At 38.6% G+C, this 17,421-nt stretch overlaps 1 protein-coding gene and 1 non-coding gene across 5 annotated transcripts in view; both read right to left on the minus strand.

The window, feature by feature from the left end:
* The window catches only part of PLS1 (plastin 1), a 117,504-nt gene that overhangs the window by 67,190 nt on the left and 32,893 nt on the right, over positions 1–17,421 (minus strand). Inside the window, exon 2 of one of the 4 annotated variants that reach the window (XM_043474203.1) lies at positions 13,512–13,596. The exons of 2 other annotated variants lie outside the window; for them this stretch is intronic. The gene's annotated coding sequence lies outside the window, so the exon portion shown is untranslated. Of the gene's footprint in view, positions 1–9,049; positions 9,075–13,511; positions 13,597–17,421 lie in introns of those variants that run through there. One more of the 4 variants, XM_043474202.1, reaches the window with a different exon arrangement.
* Positions 2,096–2,202, minus strand: LOC122445616. Its single transcript, XR_006270584.1, has one exon. It is a non-coding gene; the product is annotated as a U6 spliceosomal RNA (small nuclear RNA).

Below are 17,421 nucleotides of genomic sequence, written 5' to 3' on the forward strand. Positions count from 1 at the left end.
CCAACTCAATGGACATGAGTTTAGGGTAAACTCCAGGAGTTGGTGATGGACAGGGAAGCCTGGTGTGCTGCGGTTCATGGGGTTGCAAAGAGTCGGACACGACTGAATGACTGAACTGAACTGAAAAGATACAAAATAGAGTTTATTGATCAAAGCTTAAGTCAAGAATATGTATAGGAGATTGTGATTAGAACCACTGGAGGTGTGAAACAAAGGGAAGCCTTAGTCCCCAGTCTTCCTGAAGCTTCAAGCTCTAAATTCAAAATTAAATTAATATAACTAACTTGAAAACTGAGGTCATTATGATCTATGAAGTGGCAATCAGTACTTCTCAGAGCCTACTGGCCAATGAAGCCCCATGACCCCAAGCTCAGCAATATCTTTGTTCTGCAAGCCATGGAAATTCTTCCCAGTTAATGAAGTCCAAGATGAGGGGAGAGGTCCCTACAACCTGTATAGGAGGTCCCTATATCTGACTCCCCATTCTCCACCCCTTTTCTTGATGTGTCCATGATGCTAACCAGGGCTTTAAAAGGGAAAGCCAAGGCAGAGCTCCAATGAACTGTTGTCTAGCAGAATCAGGCCCAAAGTTGCCTGATCTTCTGGTGTTTAAAGGGAAGCCAGAAATTCTTTTTTTTTTTCCTTCAGAAATCCACATTTTTCTGTGAACTTTGATTTTCAAATTTAGCAAACAATTTGAATTATTATAACACCAGGGTTATCAAACTAGAACTCTGGTCTATTAATTTTGGTTCTGCAGTTCCCTAATTTTCAGTTATCCCACTTGGCCCCTCTAAGGGCCTCAGAGAAAATGCTGTGTCTCTCTAGAAACACTCCAAACAAATTAGCTCATTCTAAGGGCCAGAGGAAAATATTTAGTCCCTTGATGTGTGAAAACACAACCTCAGTTGTATACCACTCATGACATCCCTGATCCCAACAAGGGACATTTCCAAGGGTCAGTTCCACTGCGAGAAGAGGGGCCAGCATGTCATGAGCCCATCAATCAGATTCCCAGTCAGGTAACTGGATCTGCCTTCCATCCCAGGATCTTTTCTTCTCATTTATTTTTTATATCCCGTCTACTCTCCCCCACCCCCACCCCCACTTTAGGACTTCTCTGGCTGAGAAAATTCAATACAAAGTGTTACCCAAGTTCCTATCATATTGTGGTACAATATCAACACTTCAAGTATTATTTTCTTCACATGCTTTGTTTCTTCTCTAGCAACTGTCTCTGAACTTCTGGTAACAGCATTAACTTTATTTTGGGGGTTCTACTCGTTCCCTATCATCTATCCAAGCCGTTTGAGCAAAGCTCCGGGTCCTTTTCAGCCACAGTGATTTGGTTTAGGGACAGGTATATCACCTAGTTGGAGCCAACAAGACAGAAGAAAGCTTTGGTGAAACTTTCTATAATGGGAGGCCTACACACTCCCCTGGATCCCTATTGACGAGGATATAGAGGCCAGAGCATCTGTAGCCATTCTGCCTCCATGAAGAAAGAACCCAGGACTGAGAATGAGGCTAAAACCAACACTCAGAAGAAATCAGAGACAATGAGTAAAGAGAAAACACATCTTGGCAGGGCTGAATCTTGAATCCCACCATGCTAAAGCCTTTGTGCTTTTTCCAGCTACTTGAAACTGTATTTTAACGCCAGTTCAACTGGGTTTCTGTTACTTGCAACAATGAGTCCAAACTGATAACAAAGAGCAATGATATACATAATTTATGAAAAGAAAATGATAAAGGTGGGTGTCATTTCCTCAAAGGATAGATATTTGGACATCCTGAATTGGGAAAGAAATTAACCATAATTATATTTTCTGAATAGAGTTACACTTAGATAAGAAACATTTTTTCACAACTTGTAATTTACCCCCACCACACCTAATCCCAGAAATTCAGGGCATCAGTTAGTTTACAATTGCTCCCACAGCAATCATCAGCGTTAAGATTATATTCATAGCCTAAATGCCTCCCAGTCTATGGCTTCTCTGTACTGTTTTTCTCCTTCTCTTTATCCACAAAGGTTTTTTCTACTTCTCTCATAAGTCACTTCTTTTTTTTTGGAGGGGGGGTGTTTTTTTTTTTTAATATGGAACACTTCACGAATCTGCGTGTCATCCTTGCACAGGGGCCATGCTAATCTTCTCTGTATCGTTCCAATTTTAGTATATGTGCTGCCGAAGCGAGCACTCATAAGTCACTTCTAACTGGAGATGATAAACTAAGCAGTAATATAGTATGAGAAATGACAGACATTTCTGGTATGAGGCAGGGCACGGCAATCTAGCCACAATAAGGAACATTCAAAGTCAACAAATCATTAAAATCAGGAAATTACTAACTCAATGCACGTAGAAGGGAAAAAAACAAGTAATTTACATACATCTCTAAGAGAAAAAAAAAATAAACACACAAGATGTTTGCAGATTTATCCCATGCTCAACCCAAAATAGGCACCCTCAGGCATCAAGTCCCTGTAAGTTAGTGCAATTTCCAAACGGATACTTAACCCAGACCGCAGTAGGGCTCATGCTATCATTTGCTGTGTGGACCAGTAATGTGCTTCCAGCAAACAAAGGGAACAAGAAAGATGCATGGCAGACAGGATTTAGGAATCAATGAGGCTGAATACATAAAACTCTTTATCTATTCTTATAATAGCATTTTTATACATTATCAGATATCATATGGCTTCTCAAGGAAATTGGCCTGAAATAAACTTTGGGTATGAATATTAGAAATGACAGATCTTTCTTTCTTTTCTGTACATAGATCAGATTTAATACTGTTTAAATCATCTAAACCCTTCCTGATTTTTTTTTTTTTTTTGGTCTTCTATCGGTTACTGAGAATTTTCTCATTGTTGTAAATTTCCCAATGTAATTGCAAATTTGTGTCTTTCTCCTTTTTGTTTAATTTTTGCTCTCCCTCTGTGTATGTGTGTGTTAGGTGCATATAAATGTGGAACTGTTATATCCTCTGATGGACTGACCCATTTCTATTATAAAATGCTAAACTTTAACTTTGCTATTTTGAAATAAATTCAGGCTTACAAAAAGTTGTAATAATTGTGAAAAGTGTCTCCATATACCTTTTACCCATCTTCCCCAAATGTTAACATTTTATATAAACATAGTACACATCAAATCCAAGAAATTAATGTTGATATGACTAATAAACAACAGACTTTATTAAAATGCTACACTTTAGGACTTCTTGCCTCAAAACTTTCTTTGACAGTAGTACAACTTTCTTTGGATTAGTGCTTCTTTCTTTCAATTTTTCTGAATCCCTATATTTAAGACATAGCTCTTATAAGCATTATATCATCAATTTAATATAAAATATTCAAGCAATTTTTATCTTTAAACAGGAATATTTACTTAACTAAACTTAATGTAATTACTGATGTGTTTAGACATAAGGCTACCACCTTATAATTTGTTTTCTATTTTCCCACCTGTTTTATCTTTCTATCCTTTCTTGATTTCTTTGGAGTTAATAGAGTATCTTCTTTTTTTCTAGTTTTCTCCTCTATTAGCTTCTTTATCAAGTCTATTTCCTGCTTTTATCTTTGTTTTGGACTTCCAGTTTACAAAAATTTCCTGAGACAACACTATATTGCTGTTTAAAATTACAGAAGCTGCCTAATTATCCTCTTTTCCCTGCCATCCCACTCTTGGGCATATATTCAGAGGAAAACATGGTCCAAAAAGATACATGCACCCCAACGTCCACTGCAGCACCACCTGCAACAGCCAAGACATGGAAGCAACCTAAATGTCCATCTACAGAGGAACAGATAAAGATGTGGCCTGCATATACAATAGGCAATTACTCAGTCATTAATAAGAATGAAATAATGCTATTTGCAGCAACATGAAGGGATTGTCATATATGATTATCATATTGAGTGAAGAAAGTCAGAGAAAGAGAAATATCGTACCATGTCCCTTATATGCGGAATCTTGAAAGAAATGATACAAACGAACTTATTTACAAAACAGAAACAGACTCACAGACTGAGGATGAATTTATGGTTACCACCAGAGGGTATGAATGGGGGGAAGGGATAATTAGGGAGTTTGGTGTAAACATGTATACACTGCTATATTTAAAATGAATAAATAAGAACTGCTGTATAGCTCAGGGAACTCTGCTCAATATTATGTAATAGCTTAATGGGAAATGAATTTGAAAAAGAATAGATACATGTATATGAGTAAAAAAAAGAAAGAAAGAAATTATAGAGAAGAAAATCATTCCAAAAGTTCATGTTTCCCAGAAAGTATTCTCTCTTGTCTTTTTTGTCCCTCTAAACTACATTCAATTTCCTTCATCAGATTACAGCCTCAACAATTTTGACTAAACCTATGCCTCCAGACTCTACTCTTTCCCTGTGAGCAATTCTTGTTTCCCACTCTATCCTGAGAAGGGCCTTCTCTTTCTCTTGAGGCCTCTTCTTGATGGTCCCATAATTTTCCTTCATGTTACTTCCTTTTCTAAGCACAGCTCAGACTCCACCATGACTTCCTTCATTGCCTTCATTTCATTTTAGCACATGTTTATTGAGAACATCTGTGGTGCTTGATGTTGTACTAAGTTCTGGAGGCAATCAAATGCTGACTAACACAGGGACCACAAAGAATTTACAATCTAGGAAGGGAGTCAATAAACCATAGCTGACAGCAATGGCAAATGCATGAGACTCCCTCACCCACTGCCAACATGACTCCAATTGCCAGTTCTTACCCACGGAGCCTGGAGTGCCCTCAGGATCCCCTTTTCAATATGACCCTTCACAAAGCTCCTACGAGCGGGTCAGGCCTCAAAATGAACTGAATGCCACCTCCACAACCCCAGTACAGGTTGGAATGAAAAAAAACAGGAAAGAATCTTCTGGAAGATTCAAGGAAAACTTTACAGAAGAGGCACCATTTGAGACCTTGAAAAATGAATAATTATAGAGAGAAACATGCAAATCCCAGTTAAGGGAGAAAAGTCTTACAAAAGTCTCCCCTCAGGGCACAGGTATGACAAAACAGAATTTTTTTTTAATTTATTTTTAATTGGAGGATAACTGCTTTATAATGTTTTGTTGGTTTTTGCCATACAACAATGTGTACCAGCCACAAGTATACATATGTCCCTTCTGTCCCTCCCTCTTGTAAACCATAAGTACACATATACATACTCCCACCCCTCCCCACTCTACCCCTCTAGATTGTCAGAGAGCGCTGGGTTGAGCTCACAGCGTTATATAGCATCTTCCCACTAGCTATCTATTTCATATATGGTAACATGACTTAGCAGCAGCAGCAATATGTAGGTTTCAATGCTACTCTCTCAATTCATCCCATCCTCTCTTTCCCTTGCTGTATCTACAAGTCTGTTCTCTATGTCTGCATCTCTGGGAATCCTTAACTAAGTATCTATGTCATATTAGAGCACCTTATCACCATCTAAGTTTTAATTACAGAAGAAATGTAAGATATACCATTGCCTTCAAGAAACTTAAAATTTTCAGGGTGATAAGATGATGCAATACAATGTAAATACTTATTTTAAAAATCCATTTTTAACTCCTTGATGACAATGATGTTGAGTGATCCTATTCAAAAAGTGTCACTCCTTTGAAACTCTTTAACTTTTCTCTTAGCCCTTTTGCCTATGGTAATTTCCATTTCCTTTTTTTTTATGGTAATTTCCATTTCTGACATTAAAAAAAAAACACCCTGCTATCTTTGAAGATGGCTGCATGCAACACTTTGTATTTAGAACAGACCCACATAGACCAATCTGAAATCTCTTCTTTTTTCCATTCAAGTAAGACAAAAGTCACCTTTTTTGCACCTCAGGAAACAAATTATATTCGTCAAGTCACACTGTCTAGAGAGGCCTTTTCTATGATCTAGGACTCTTGGCTTCATATGTGTTCCCTTACCTACTGACAATAGAAACGTTAATCTATCTGCTTGGTATTGGTGCCAATTAAGGTATTTTGATTGCAAGCAATAAGGGCCTGCACTGGGGGTTGGCTCAAAGAATGGAGAGAGGGTTAAACAAGCAGGCTCTTGAAGGGCTGGTGCCTGGAAGGTCTAAGGAGACCCACAGTAGACACTATGATGTTCCACTTTGGAATGCTAGCTCCAGATGCCTCAGCCATCCATGGAGGACAGGCTCATTCCCAGGATGGGGAGTCTGACTGGCAGAGCCCAGGCCTCATGCCCATCCCAGTGATCAGAGGAAACCAGGAAAACAAGACCTGCAGCTGTAGAGAATCTCATTTGCCTTCACGCCTCTGTGTTTGCATGAAGCCAAGATAAAAGTTTAAATCTGATTCCAAAGCAAATGCAAGCACTCCTGACAATCTCCTGACCTGAACGAATCTCACGCAATCAAAAACACCTGAAGGTGCTTCTCTGGTGACTCAGTGGTAAAGAACCCACCTGCCAATTCGATCCTTGATCTGGGAAGATCCCACATGTCGGGGAGCAACTAAACCCATGTGCCACAACCACTGAGCCTGCGCTCCAGAGCCTGGGAGCTGCTACTACTGAGCCCATGTGCTGCAGCTACAGAAGCTGGCACATCCTAGAGCCCAAGGTCTGCAATGAAGAGTCCTGGCTCACCAATTCTAGAGAAAGCCGGCGCAGCAACAAAGACCCAGCACAACCAAAACTAAATAAACAAATACAGATTAAGATTGAAGAAGACACCAGAAGGTCATATAAACCTGACTCATAAAATCTCCCCCAAGATCCCCATCTCCAAACAAGACACAGCACTCACACACAACAGAAATCCCAACAAAGCAAGGGAGACGTGGGCGGTCACAAAGGCCAAGCTCTGTTCTGAGCAGTACACATACTGTCTCATTTAATCCTCATTGCAACAGTATCAGGTTGGTAATATTATAATCCCCATTTTACAATTAAAGCAATTGAGGCCAAAAGCTTCCCAATAAGTGGCAGAGCTGGGATTCAAACTCAGGAGTCCAGATCCTTCACTACATATTGCCTTCATAGCAGTAGACTCCATCTATTCCTTCCCATCCCTATATCTCAAGTTATACATCCTGTGGTCTTTTCCTGTTACAAGCTGCCCTAGAACCCTGCTTGTCAGGATAAACTGTTAGGATGAAGTGTGGCTACAGGGTGATCTGTCTTTCTAGAAACTCATGGAATGGGTGGAAGGGTTTGAATGAGCTTTGGGGAAGTGATATGAATTATTTCACAACACCTTTTTTTTTTTTTTTTTGGTCTCTGGACAAGTACTTTGCTCCTATTTTCCATGTATCACTTAGTCATGGGAAAGTATACACTAGGGGGATAACTGCCTATATTGTTACGGCCTATATTGCCAAATATCTCATTTAGAATGAATGCCTCAACACCAATAGCAAAGTGCTGTCAGAGAAAGGAATCCATGAGTCATTTCCCAGTGCTCTGGAATAAACTGGGCCTTACCTGCTGCTAGTTTATTATTCCTTTTCTCCTGATTCTAGCCAAGAAACTCTATGTAAATAATTCACAGCAACACAGAAATTCCGGTCCAACTTGTGTCCAAGTGAGCAGTGGAGTCCTCCCCAGGGTGCTTCTGTGTCAGCATCTGAACTTCAATCCCCAAAGCACACACGGCTGGTGCTCGGAACACACTTTAAAGTCTGCATGTTTTATGCAGAAAAATTAAACTAGTATTTTCCAGAATTGACCCTCTGAGGTCCTTTACATTACAACCTGCAGAATCCAACTCTGACATTTCTTTATTAACAAGGAAGGAATTATCATTTATAAGTGTGTGTTTTCAAGGATCCATAGACGTCTTACCTAAAACCCTAAGTTTCTACAAATTATGAATAAAAATCATTAGTACTGAAAAATATTTTCAAATGCAAAGGATACCATAAGACAAAAATTCAACTATCAAAATGTAACATGATTTTCTTAAAAAGTACCACTAGAAAACAAATCTATAGTTTTATCATTCTTTTAACAGCCTGTGTGCTGCCAGTGAAGGGTTCTAACAGCCAAACAGAACAAGTTAAAGTCTTTTCCTATTCACAAGAGATGGGTACCCTCACAGTACCACTAGGTATTTGCTCAAGAATTATGAAGTTCCTTTGCTATCAGAGATTGGAAGAAAGCAGTACTCACTACCAGCTCAGGAAATTTTCTCACCAGAATCTTGGCACTACAAAAATTAATAACAGCACTATATATTTGCCAAGCATTTTATACTTTCCAAAGTAGATTCACAGTGATCACCTCATTCTTAGACATAAAGAAATCTAGACACAATGAATTTTAATTATTTATAACACTGATAAAATCCAGTCCACACTTCTTACTCCACAGAGAAAGAGCTGGCACTCAGACTGAGGAGTAAAATGTGTTCAGAGTTCCAGACAAGTCATCAGCAATGCTGGATGAGAAGATGTACATCAAAAGAGAACTCAAAGGAAAAAACCATTAAAGAAAAATACAGTCAAAATTAAGACACACAGGCATTAATGTTTATATGCCATCAGTTATATAGCTTTAGAAATTAACAAGTGCACTATTACTATAAAAGATGTTAAGTATTGATAGTTTAATTAGTCAAAAACAAATAAGGACAAAAGAATTTGAAAAAAAAAATTAAGTTGTAGCAACTTCCCTGGCAGTCTAGCGGTTAAGACACCACGCTTTCAAGGCAGGGGGCACAGATTTGACTCCTGGTCAGGGAACTAAGATTCTGCACGCCTTGTGGTGTGGCCAAAAAAAAAAATAGGAAAAAAAAATTAACTTGTAAGGGTATAATATTTTCTACGACCCTCAGAATATACCCTTTGTTTTCTTAAATTAAATCAAAGTCAGCTCTAAGGCCTACTCAGTATCACTTGAGAAGACCAACACCAGTTGTCACATAGATTCTTTTCCGCTCTCTTGAGTTATAACAGGACCTCAGAGAATATACGAGAAAAGGAACAACAAGAAGAACCCTTGCATCATCAGTAAGCAAGAGAGATGCTTCCTCTTTTAGATTTATGTCATACATTTAAAAGCACAGGCATCGGACATCCTGGTGGTCGAGTGGTTAAGACTCTTCATTTCCAGCGCAAAGTGTGTGGGTTCTCCTGGTCGGGAAACTAAGATCAGATAGGCCACATGATGGAGCCAAGTCCTGGGGCCAAAAGAGAAAACAAAATTTAAACTAAACTAAAAAAGAAGGAGAAAGTCACTGGCATCCACCCTCCCCGTTACAAGCCAGAAATAGTGACCTTTCCTCCCAGGGTCAGTCCCAGTCACTTGGGACATCTCCTACAGCTGCACTCTCCCCAGCTGTAAGCCTCAAAGTCATCTTGACTCTATTCCTCTCTCCCTTCCAAAACCAGTAACTTACCACCAAAACCAAATTCTGGAATATTCCTCTCCACTCCACTGCCTTAGTCCAGCAATCTGTTGCCTTGTGAGGGCTACCTCAGAAGGTTCACGTCTGCTCTCCCTGACTCTCCTCATCCAGTCTTTGACTCTTACTCTATGCCCATCAGCTTCAACATATTTCTGTTAGGTAGATCCAATCTAACAATGCATTGAATAAGAAATATGGAGAGGAAAAAAAAAAAAGAAATATGGAGAGGTAGGAAGAAAAAAAGAACTATGGAGAGGTAGGAAAAATAAATAAATATGGAGAGGTAGGAAAAATAAATAAATATGGAGAGGTAGAAAAGAAAATTTACATTGCACAGTTCAGTTCAGCTGCTCAGTCATGTCTGACTCTTTGAGACTCCACTGACTGCAGCACACCAGGCTTCCCAGTCCATCACCAACTCCTGGAGCTTGGTCAAACTCATGTCCATCAAAGCAGTGATGCCATCAAACCGTCTCATCCTCTGTTAGCCCCTTCTCCTCCTGCCTTCAATCTTTCCCAACATCAGGGTCCTTTCCAATAAGTCAGTTCTTCATATCAGGTGGCCAAACCATTGGACCTTCAGCTTCAGCACCAGTCCTTCCAATGAATATGCAGGATTGATTTCCTTTAGGATAGACTGGTTTGATCTCCTTGCAGTCCAAGGGACTCTCAAGAGTCTTCTCTAACAACACAGTTCAAAAGCATCAAACTGCACACCACTGGGAAAAACTCTGCTAATTTTTCCTTAATTAGCCCATCTCTCCTGAAAACTCCCCTCTGGGAGAAAGCCTCCTTCTCTACCACAACTCCTGAACTGTCCCCTCTCTGGGCTTCAGTCTGCTGTCCTTAGTCTCTAACCCTAATCATTTATCTTACATGGAGCAGTTCAACTCTTTCCTCAGCTTCTACCATGTACAGCCTTTCACCCATCACCCAACACAACTCCCACCTATGGATCTAACTTCCTTACAAGACAGCAGGGGAATAGCAAGTAACAAAGAGGACAAGATAGTTAAGAGGATAAGCTCCAAATGTGACTGTTTAAGAAAAAATTTTAACTGAGAAATCACTAACCTACCGAAAGATCTTTTTTTTTTTTTTTTTCCTTGCACCATATGGCATGCAGGATCTTCGTTCCCCAACCAGGGGTCAAACCCAAGACGCCTGCATTGGGAGCATTGGAGTCTTAACCACTGGACTTCCAGGAAAGTCCCTGAAAATATCTTTTTTAAATGACCATTAAGCTAAATGACTGGCATGACCGACTCAATGGACATGAGTTTGAGCTAACTACAGGAGACAGTAAAGGACAGGGAAGCCTGGAGTGCTGCAGTCCATGGGGTCGCCGAGGGTCAGACACGACTGAACACCACCACCCAAAAGCTAAATGAAAATTAAGCCAAAACAATGAAATTTCATTGGTCTGCCCAGAAATCTAGCACCCGTAATTTTAAAAGTATAAGACTCAGTTAGAGCAACGGTGCCAGGAAACATAAAATCTTGCTATATGGGGTGCAAACCAGACCCCACTGGTGGGGTGCACATTCCCAGTAACCATTCCGGATCCAGGTCAAAGACCACACCCCAGGGGAATCTCCCTCCCTGAGCAGAGGTTTTGCTCAGTGATGCCAAAGAAAGTCATTCAACGCTCTGGTAAATGCCATTTCGCACATTGTATTTTCTGTCCACCATAACTCCATCAAGGACTAAGCATTTGGGGATGTAAGAAACAACTTCTGTCAGATCGCAGCTGAATACTGACTGTCCAACACACTGCTTACCTATAGTTGGTGTTCAACGAACATTTGCTGTATGAATGTAAGTGTAGAAGATCATCAAAATCCTACCAAAATAAAACTAGGGGAATCATTTGCTCAGCAATTTTTCTCCTTTAGCCTCACAGAAATGAACTGGATTCATCTGTCTGCTTACATTCTCTTGAAAAGTGAAGTCACTCAGTCCTGTCTGACTCTTTGTGACCCCATGGACTGTAGCCTACCAGGCTCCTCCGTCCATGGGATTTTCCAGGCAAGAATACTGGAGTGGGTTGCCATTTCCTTCTCCAGGAGATCGTCCCGATCCAGGGATTGAACCCAGGTCTCCCACATTGTAGGAAGACGCTTTACCGTCTGAGCCACCAGGGAAGTCCTATATCCTCTTGAGAAATTGCCATCACAAACCTAGCCAGTACTATTTGTGATGGCAATTACATCACAAATAATACTGGCTAGGTTTTTTATTTTTCCGGCCTAGTTTTATTTCTTATTGATGAAATGATCACACCTTGTATACAATCACACTCATTTTACCTTCCTTCTCTATTCTATAAAACTCTCCCAGCTGATTTTAACCAATACTTTAAATTATTTTCAATGAGCAGTCTGTAGAAGACCTGGCTTCTCTAGACTTCTTCAGGCACTGTAAATATATGTAGAAAGAGTTAACATAAAATGACTCTCAAGGACTTCCTGGTGGTCCAGTGGTTAAGACTTTACCCTTCCAATGCAGGGGGCCCAGGTTCAATCCCTGGTTGGGGAACTAAGATCCCACATGCTGCATGGTGCAGCCAAAAAAATTGTTTTAGGGATCTCCCTGGTGGTCCAGTTGCTAAGACTCCATGCTCCCAATGCAGAGGACCTGAGTTCAATCCCTGGTCAGTGAACTAGATCCCACATGCTGCAACTAACACCTGGTGCAGCCAAATAAATAATTAAAAAAAAATTTTTTTTAATTAAGTTAAAATGACTCTCAGTTCAATTAAACTAAGTAAATCATTTGGGATTACTCAGTATTCAATACTATGTTAAGCATCATAAGAGATGTAAAAGAAATATTAGACGAATTCTCTGTACTCAAAAAATTTACATTCATTCATTTGTTCATTCAGCCAATAATTACTGGAGACCAACTATGCACTTTGCCCAATGCTAAGCACTAAGAAAAGCATCAAGACATCAAATCTCTGATCTGGGCATTCCAGGAACTTACACACAAGTCAAGGGGGATGTAAAAAACACAAATAGAAAGTTAAATCGCAATGTTAGTGTTACACATGTAATAAATAGCATTCATCAGGAAAAAGTGTTAAAAACATTATAGATGATGTTAAGATCACTTTTAAGATGTTCCGAGAGATGTCACTAGGTAGATGGCATGGTTGTGGTCTGGACACAAAGAATTAAGAGGGAGAGGTTTATGTGTACCCCAACAATCCAGAAAGTGTTTCAGGGAGAAATGAGAATTGGGGACAGGCAATATGTTATCTCAGGTGCAACAGAGTGAAGTTGATAAATAGTAACTTACCGTTTACATTCCCTCTTCCCATACCCTCCATCATTTCACTACTACCAGGTGGACTTGAAAGGGATTCAAGGTCTTAAAGAAGGGACACCACATGGACTACAGATGAAGTGGAGATTCAGACACTTCTGCAGATGGCAGCAGAGAGGGACAGCCACACCCAGGGCCTAAGCAGAAACTGAAGTCTCAGCAGAAGCCAGTGACAGAGAAACACAGCCCTGAACTAAACTCCTGACTCTCATACACATGAAATTTCTGAAAACTAAATACCACCCAGGAAAGACAACTGAGTTCAGTTTTAAGTGACTGAATTTTACCCTGTACAACTAAAAGAGTCTTCCTTTTACGGGTACTGATGACAGAGACGGTGTAGAAAAATAAAAAATATTTCTTACACCACAAAATTTGAGGCTTGGGAATTAAAATTCTGCTACAGAGGTTCCTAACATCAAATATAATACAAGATAGTATATCATTACATTCCAAAATGAGCCTCAAAGACAAAGATGGTAAGGCTAGAATGTAGTGTATACATACTAACCACCACATCCAAGCAGTTTTTTTTAAGCAGGTCTTATGTTTACTTATATAGGTCCATTTCTGGTACTCTTGAGTCCTTTGTAAAGATCTGTATTTCTATATTGCCATGTGGTATCATTTTCTTTCTGCCTGATGGCCTTCCTGTAACATTTCTTGTAGTGCAGGTCTGCTGGTGATGAATTTTTTCAATTTTTACATGTTTGAAAAGTCTTAATTCATCTGAAATATATTTTTGTTAAGTATAGAATTGTAGGTTAGGGACTTACCTGGATGTCCAGTGGTTAAGACTCTACGCTTTCAATGCAGGGGATGTGGGTTCAATCCCTTGCTGGAGAACTAGGATCCCACATACTGTTTAGTGTGACCAAAAAAAAAAAAAAATTTATAGGTCAAAGGTTTTTCTCCCAGTGCTTTAATGATGGTCCTCAACTGTCTTGTGTACTTTGTTTTCAACAAGAAATCTGTATCATCTTTATCTTTCTTCCTCTATATGTAATATGCCTTTGTTCTTTGGCATCTTTTAAGATTGTTATCACTGCTTTTGAACAATTGAACTGTAATGTGCTTTGATGTAATCTTCCTTATACATCTTTTGCCGGGGTTAATTGAGCTTCTTAGATCTGTAGGATTACAGTTTTCATCAAATCTGGAAATTTTTTAACCATGATTTCTTCAAATATTTTTCCTGTTCTCCCTCATCTTTCAGGGACTCTAAATATATATTAGGTGACTAGAATTTGTCCCACAGATCACTGATATTTTAATTTTTTTTGTAATTCTTTTCTCTATTTTATTCTGGATAGTTTCTAATGCCCTGACTTCAAAGTCACTATTCTTTTCTTCTACAATGTCTAATCTGCCCTTAAACCAATCTACTGTATTGTTCATATCAGATGTTATAATTTTCTGTCTCTATATGGAATCTAACAATCCTTTTATTGTCATTGTCTGATAATCATAATACCTGTCTCAGTTTCCAGGTCAGTTTTGTTTGATAGATTTCTTCTCTCATTATGGGTCATTATTTTCCTGCTTCTTTGCATGCCTGGTAAATTTTGATTGGATGAGACACTGTAAAATTTACTTTGTTGAGTAACTGATATTCTTGCATCCCTATAATTATTCTTAACTTTTTACTGTGATTAAAAAGACTGAACATTAAAGCTTCCATTTTAACCACTTTTAAGTTTACAGTTCAGTAAGCTAAGTATATTCACATTGTCGTACAACTGATCCCTAAAATTTTTCATCCTGAAAAAGTGAAACTCTATACTCATAAAATACTAGCACTCCCCTTGCCCAAGCCCTTGGCAACTATCTTTCTACTTCCTGTTTCTATGGCTTTGATTAATTTAAATACTTCATATGAATGGAGTCATATAGTATTTGTCCTTTTGTTATTTCACTTAGCATAATGTCCTTGAGGTTCACCCATGTTGCAGCATGTGACAGGACTTCCTTATTTTTTTAAGGTGCATATTATTTCATTGTATATATATCACATAGTCTTTATCCATTCACCTCTTGATGGACATTTAGGTTGCTTCCATTTTTTGGCTAGTGTAAATAATATTGCAATGAACATGAAAGTGAAAGTGAAAGTCACTCAGTCATGTCCGACTCTTTGCGACCCCACAGACTATACAGTCCATGGAATTCTCCAGGCCAGAATACTGGAAAGGGTAGTCTTTCCCTTCTCCAGGGGATCTTCCCAACTTAGGGAACAAACCCAGGTTTCCCGCATTGCAGATCGATTCTTTACTAGCTGAGCCACAAGGGAAGCCCAAGAACATTGGAGTGGGTAGCCTAACCCTTCTTCAGCGGATCTTCCTGACCCAGGAATCCAACTGGGGTCTACTGCATTGCAGGCGGATTCTTTACCAACTGAGCTATCAGGGAAGTCCTGCGATGAACATAGGTGTGCAAATATATCTCTTTGAGGTATTGCTTTAAATTCTTTTCAATATATACCCAGAAGTGGGGTTACTGGATCATATGATAATTCTAAATTTTATTTTCTGAGGAAGCATACTGTTTTCCATAATAGCTTCATCATTTTACATTCCCACCAGCAGTGCACAAAGGTTTCAATTTCACCACACCCGTGACAACACTTGTTCCTTTGATATTAGCCATTCTAATGAGTGTGAGGTGCTTTTGTGGGTTTAATTTACATTTCTCTTATGAATAGTAATATTGAATATCTTTTTATATGCTTATTGGCCACATGGGTATATTCTTTGGAGAACTGTTAATGCAAGTCCTTTGCTTATTTTTAACAGGGTTATAGGCATACTTCATTTTATTGTGCTTTGCTTTATTGCACTTCATAGAATTTGCATTTTTTTTTTTACACATGGAAGATTTGTGGCAACCCTTCATTGTCAGATGATTAGCAGTTTTTAGCAATAGAGTATTTTTAAATTAATTATATACATTGGGGCATAATGCTATGCACACTTAATAAACTATAGTATAGTATAAACATAACTTTTACGTGTACTAAGAAATGAAAAAATTCATATGACTTACTTTATTGCAATATTTGCATTCTCATGGTGGTCTGGAACCAAACCCACAATATTTCCAAGGTATGCCTGTACCTTGCAGAAGTTCCCTGTATGCTTTATAGGGAACTGATATTAAACTTGTGTCAGCTATATTATTTGCAAATATTTTCTTCCATTCCATAGTTGCCTTTTCTAATGACTGTTTCCTTTGATACACAGAAGTTTTCAAGTTTGATGTAGTCCCACCTGTCTACTTTTGCTTTTGTTGTCATATTCAACAAATCATCACCAAATGTAATATCCTAAAGCTTTTCCTCTATGTATTTTTCTAGGAGTTTTGCAATTTTAGGTATTACTTTTAGGTCTTTGAGGCACTTTAATTTCTGTATATTGTATTAGGAGAGTCCAACTTCATTTTTTCTGCATGTAGATATCCAGTTTTCCTAACACCAGTTATTAAAGAGACTGTCTTCTCCCCGTTGTATAGTCTTGGGACCCTTATCAAAAATCATTTGGCCAGATACACAAGGGTGAATTCCTGGGCTCTCTATTCTGGCCCATTGGTCTATATTCCAGTACAGTACCATTTTGATTAATATTGTTTTGTAGTAAGTTTTGAAATTGGGAAATGTGAGTCCTACAACCTTGTCCTCCTTTTTCAAGATTGTTTTGGCTACTTAGTACCCACTGAGCTCTCATTTGATTTGTTTTTTTCTGTTTCTGCAGAAAAAAAAAAAAGCCCTATAACCACTCTTGATCTTTGTTCTCAAATGCAGAAAAATCCTTGGGAAGGGTTTAATTCTTTGGGGGTCTTATGTTTAAGCTCTGTTAGGCAGGACAAAACAGAGTTTAGTCTTGGGCTGTGGTTCCTCAGCAGGAGACGATTATGCTCTCCAGAGGACATCTGGCAATGTCTAGAGACATTTCTGACTCTCATGAGTGAAGAGGTGTTATAGGCATCTAGTGTGTTGAGACCAGAGATGTTGCTAAATACCATACCATGAACAGAAGATCCCCTTGTAACAAAGAGTTATCCAGTCCAAAATTTCCACAGTGCTGAGGCTGACAAATCATGCTCAAAGGGCTAATAATGCCCCACTATTAATACTGAGGTAAGGTGCTTCTGAATAGTCTATCCAATACCCTTTTAAACTATTTAAATTTACAAATACTCATTTATATATACATACCTATGTACATGTATGATTATTTAATGGAGTGATGGCATAGATTTTAAACATTCTTTTAATAGCTACATAAAACAGAAAAGACAAATGAAAACAATGACCTAACATCCTCAACCCATCAGGCTGCCAAAAATAAAACTGACGGAGATACCGCATGCTGGAGAGAGTATAAGAGATCGTCACTCTTGCTGCCATATTGCTCTCCAAAGTAGTACATCTAAAAGAGGTGAAGATATGCATATTCTATGACCCACAACTCTACTTCCAGAGGAAATCTTGTATAAATAAGTCAAAATATAGGTAAAAGCACACCATTATTTATAGTATCAAAAAACTGGAAAAAACCTGAATGTCTATCATCAGAAGACTAGATAATTTTAGAATATTCATTTAGTGAAATACTCCACAAGTTAAAATGAAGTAGTTATCTGTATTAATAAGAAAAAAAATCATGAACACATATGTTAAATGAGAAAGCT

This window comes from Cervus canadensis, chromosome 7 (genome assembly GCF_019320065.1).
Source record: "Cervus canadensis isolate Bull #8, Minnesota chromosome 7, ASM1932006v1, whole genome shotgun sequence".
NCBI classification, from domain to species: Eukaryota; Metazoa; Chordata; class Mammalia; order Artiodactyla; family Cervidae; genus Cervus; species Cervus canadensis.